Consider the following 5,243-nt stretch of genomic DNA (forward strand, 5'->3'; position numbering starts at 1 on the left):
TTTACAATCCATGGACAACAGAAGTATTTAAGAAACTCATTGTAAAATCTGCCCCATTTTTAGCTCTGGCTAACTAGTCAGTGACTACGAACTTTTCTGTGTCTAAGTTTGTATTCGTGGCACATTACTTTTCATATCTTCCACAAATGTTGATGTAAAGAGTAGCAAAGAGGGACTTGAGAAATGTGCCTTTAAGGACCTTGATGAAAAGCTTAAAAATCATCCATGGTTAGAAACCTGAGTTTCTAAAATGGCCTGTAGTCCAACTAATATATTTTCATGTAAATATGTTTTCTCATGAACCTCTTCTGCTCATGGAGTCACAGAATTTATAATAATTTCTCAGGCTCACTAGCAGTATTATATAATCCTGAAGATTTTTCATTCTTAAATATTAAGGATTATGCATTCTAATTGGATCTCACTATTTAAATCTATAGAATGTATTTTCTTTTTCCTTGGTGTTTATACCAATAATAATATAAGGAAAGCTAGCACATACTTCTTAGGGAATCATTTGAAAAGCTACCCAGTATGGTCTTTTGAGATCCCATCACTAAGTAGTCTCATTTATTTTCATCAAAATGATTTGTATTTCTTTGTCTCCCTCTTCTAGACCAGAGGTTGGCATACTCTGGCTTAAAGCCTAGTTGTTTTTATTTTTAAATATGGTTTTATTGAAACATAACCAGACTCATTTGTTTGCATATTATATATGGCTGTTTTTGTACTACATTAGCATAGTTGAATAACTTTGACAGAGACAAGTAGTTTGCAAAGCCTAAATTATTTATTATCTCATGCTTGATAAAAAAGGTTTTCACACATTTTTTATAAATTATAACTTGATAATGGGAGATTATGATTTTTAGCTAACATTTTCTTTTAAAGTAGAGAAGAATGGAATGGTAAAATGCCCTAACTTTTAAAAAATCTTCAGCTCTTGGGGCTGTGGTTGGGGTTCAGTGGTGGAGCGCTTGCCTAGCATGTGTGAGGCACTGGGCTCCATCCTCAGCACCACATTTAAAAAATAAACAAATAATAAAAATAAAGGTGTTGTGTCCATCAATAACTAAAATTATTTTTAAAAAATCTGCTAGAGACTTTTTCAGTAAGAGTTCAAAGTTTCAGAAAATAAAAAAATTAATAAATGGAATGGGATCAAATTAAAAAGCTCTGCACAGCCAAGGAAACAACAGCATGAACAATGAGCCTACAGAATGGGCAAAAATCTTTGCCAGCTACTCTTCTGACAGATGATTAATATAGAGAATATATAAAATGCAACAGCAAAAAAACCAAATAACCCACTTAATAAAGGAGCAAATGAACTCAACAGACTTTGCTCAAAAGAAGAAATGCAAATAGCCAATTAATATGTGAAAAAATATATTCAACATCCTTAGTAATCAGGGAAATGCAAATCAAAACTGCATTGAAATTTGATCTCATTTTAATCAAAATGACAATAGTCAAGAATACAAGTAATGATAAATGCTGGGAAGGAAGTGAGGAAAGGAACATTTTTACATCATTGGTGTGATTGTAAATTAATACAACTGCTATGAAAATTAGCATGGAGATTCCTCAATGGACTAGGAATGGAACCACACACTGTGACCCAATTGTACACAACTCCTCAGTATTTATGCAAAAGAACTAAAGTCCACTGTAGCAATATATACATACCCACATTGATAGCAGCATTGTTCTCAATAGCCAACTTATGGAATCAATGTAGGTGCCTGTTAACATAAAAATGAATAAAGAAAATGTTATATTTACACAGATAGACACACACACACACACACACACACACACACATACACAATGGAGTTTTAGGAAGCCATAAAGAATGATAAAATTATGCTATTTTCAGGAAAATGGATGGAACTTAAGAACATAATGTGCAGTGAAATAAGCCAGACTTAGAAGAGTCATATATTTTTTTATCATATGTGGAAACTTGAGAGAAAAGAGGAAAAAATTCATTTTATGAAAATACTCTGGAGACCCGTAGAGTAGAAAATAGGGATTTATGGAAGAGAGGAGGAAGGGGAGGGGAGGTACTGGAGGTATAGACCAAATTATGTACATTTATGAATATATTACAATGAATCCCACCAACATCCCAAATGAACTAAGACAGCCTCCATGCAATTTGTTTCCTCATCTTCATGTTAGCTCTACAAGTGAATGAAACTTCCTTTTATTCATGTTTTTACTCATGTTAGTTTTATTTCCTTCTAGAATAGGACCTAGTAATACCCTACAATCTTCCTGACTCTTGCCTTTCCTTCTTGTTCTATTAGATACTGCTACTGCTATAATTACACATTTGCATATGTTGTTACACATTGCAAATATTTACACATACTTCATCATTTTGTATGTCCGATAATGTCCTTATGATAGATCAGATTTTGTCTTATTGTTGTAGATAAGCACATGGAGGGCCAAAGAATTTTATTTTCTTTCTTTATTTTTTTAAAACCATAATACAAGATGTTTATTTCTCAACTCTCAGCCCTTCCTCCCCAAATTAGTGTCTAATGACCAAAACCTGAAGGACTGGGCGCATGGGCAGATCCCAGAAAATTTAAGTCAAAGGGCCCAAGTCAGAGATCCAAGTTCATAATTCAAAGCAGACAGTGTCAGACTTCACCTAAGTCAGAAATCAAGGTTCATGTATATCTTCAGATCCTGCTCCCAATTCTGTCCTTCTCCTCTTACTTTCTGATATCTCTCCAGCTCAGTGTGGCCACTCAAGGGGCTCTCTCTCTCCCAGACAAAGCCTGGGTATCCCCAGCTGGGAAGTATGTGACTCAGGGCTGGGGTGCTGATCTGTACCTAGTCCTTCTTGGTCCCTCTTGAGGACAGTGGGTATAGGGTTGCCACAGCCTTCACCTAGGAGTCCCAGCCCCATTCCTGGTTTCCAGCCTCCCCTCAGCAGCAGCTTGAAGCCAGGGCTGCAGGTGGGCAGCCCAAAGGAAAGGTTAGGGGTCGGGGGACACCTGAACAGTGACAGCAGATGAGCAGTGGTTGTAGGCTTCAAAATGGACATCACAGGTCTCGCAGTACTGAGGGGAGAGAGACGGGGACAGGTTCTCTGGGCTCCATGTCTCTCCATGGCTCTCCCTGTTCATGCAGGCCACCTTGGCAAAGCCTGCTTCTTCAGCAGCTGAGCAGCATCCCTGCCACCCAGCTCACAGACCCCTACTCAGGCAGTCCCTAGGCCCAGGAGATAGTGCACAGCAGCACTCTGGCAGCTCAAGCAGCACACATCAGGGGTGTCCACCAGAAGGCATCTCCAGCATTGATATTCCCTCCACCTCCCTCTGCCTCACAGGGCTCCAACAGCCTTTGAAGTTCTGCCAGGTCCCCCTCCTGGATGGCCTTCAATATCTACTGGATCATTTTGTTCTCAGCTTCAAAGGCTCTCCCTTGTCCATGCCTTCCTGATATTCCTACTGCAGCCTCCCTTGTCATTCTTCTTTTCTTCCTTTTTTTTTCTCCCTAACAGGATCAGGCTGAGATCTCTGGGGCTCAGGTGTACTGCTCTCATCTGCAACACGGCCTCATAGAAAGCCCGCGTTGGAGCCCCATGCAGGGTGGGCTCTGGCTTTTCAAGCCCTGACTGATGTTTCCTATCCTTCCATAGGTCACTGGGGTCTGTGGCTGGGGTAAACGTGATGAGGGTCGGCCTGGACATGGCTTTTGGAAAAATGTAGACAAAAGAAGGATGAAACAAACAACCTAACCTGATGGCCCCTGTGGTGACCAGTACCACCTCCAGGGATCTTCTGGGAGGAGGAAAGATGGCCTTGGATGAACAACATCCTACTGCCCCAAAACCTGACTCCACAACCTAAAGCCCTGCAGGGCTTAAGGGTCATGGGTACATGTGAAAACACTGACCCCTAGAATAACAGACCCGACCCCTTAGTAAAGATTACTAAAACTCCATGAGGGACTAGCTCTGTGGCTCTACAATGGCAGAGCTCTTGCAGATATAAAGCCCTGAATTCAATGTGCAGCACTGAGAAGAAGAAAATAAATCTCTAATACATACTATTAAAGAAACTCAAACCGGCCTTTTAATTCCTGCTCGATCCTATTTCGGGGTCTCCGGTTTCCAAACAAAAACAGACGTGACATTTTTCTGCAGTATCTCCAGAAAATGGGAAAGGCTCCTGTCTGCGCTGCTTTGTAGCTTCCGTACACTAAAATGGCGCTATGCTAATCTAAAGAGTTGACAAACAGCCGCATGACACGAAGACACATGCGTGATGACACCAGCAACAAAACACCCAAAAGGTGGTTTCCCGCGCTGGAACCTTTTCAGTATAAGCACCAAGCACCGCAGGCCTAGCTAGCGCGAGGACCCCAGTTCTGTGGGTTGGGGTCCTACTTTACATAACGCTCCCACAGTGCCTTTCGCGCCCCCTCCCCCCCCCCAAGTTCATTTCCTGGAGCTGGGAAACCATTCTCAGGTTTAAGAAAGGCCCTGAGGAGCCAGAAGGAAACCTCTGGAATGCCAAGAAGCTGTGAAACGAAATAATGTCATGTTACCCCTCACCATTACTCTGACCAGGGTTCGAGAATACACTTAAGAGCCTGCAGCACACCTCTACCCAATCCCTAAGAGGAAATGGAGAAGTGCAAAGGGAGGAACAGAGGAATGGCTGGCACCACCTCAGGTGAGCAAGAGAAACCTGACTGGCAATAGAGGCCCAGTGGAAAGACCTAGAATGGAGTCAATCCTCAGGGCTGTAGTGCAGAGCTGGGACCTGAGGGGAAAGGTGTCAGAGAGGCAGGGAGGGATCAGTCAGCTTGCTCCAGTCCCCATCCCTTCTTGACCCCTTAGCCCCCAAAGAATTTTAAGTAACACATGATAATTCATTACATAAGTTATTATGTTGTTCCACAGTGGAAGAGCTTGTTCCATAGCCTCTGACTTCAAGCTTATATTTCTAGTACATTTACAACATCTAAATATCAGTTATTACTTTTATAATGAACATTTTTTAAAGCAAACTCTTAGTCTTCAGACCATGATAATAAATCTCATATAAAATCTGTGGTCATTACAGTATGTCACCAGGCAAAATGGTTAAGTTTTGATTGTAAAGTACCAAACAGGTTGTTTTCTGGATATTTTGAGTGTGCTAAGTAGAAGACAGAAATATTTTGTCGTATTATAGTAACCTTATTCACTTCCATATTAAAGAATTAAAACTGTG

General features: G+C 41.0%; 1 pseudogene; it reads right to left on the reverse strand.

The window, feature by feature from the left end:
• Nucleotides 1–2,670: 2,670 nt before the first annotated feature.
• Nucleotides 2,671–3,712, reverse strand: LOC113185388 (G patch domain and ankyrin repeat-containing protein 1 pseudogene; annotated as a pseudogene).
• Between the last annotated feature and the right edge of the window lie 1,531 nt (nucleotides 3,713–5,243).

Source organism: Urocitellus parryii, chromosome 4 (assembly GCF_045843805.1).
Source record: "Urocitellus parryii isolate mUroPar1 chromosome 4, mUroPar1.hap1, whole genome shotgun sequence".
Classification (NCBI taxonomy): Eukaryota; Metazoa; Chordata; class Mammalia; order Rodentia; family Sciuridae; genus Urocitellus; species Urocitellus parryii.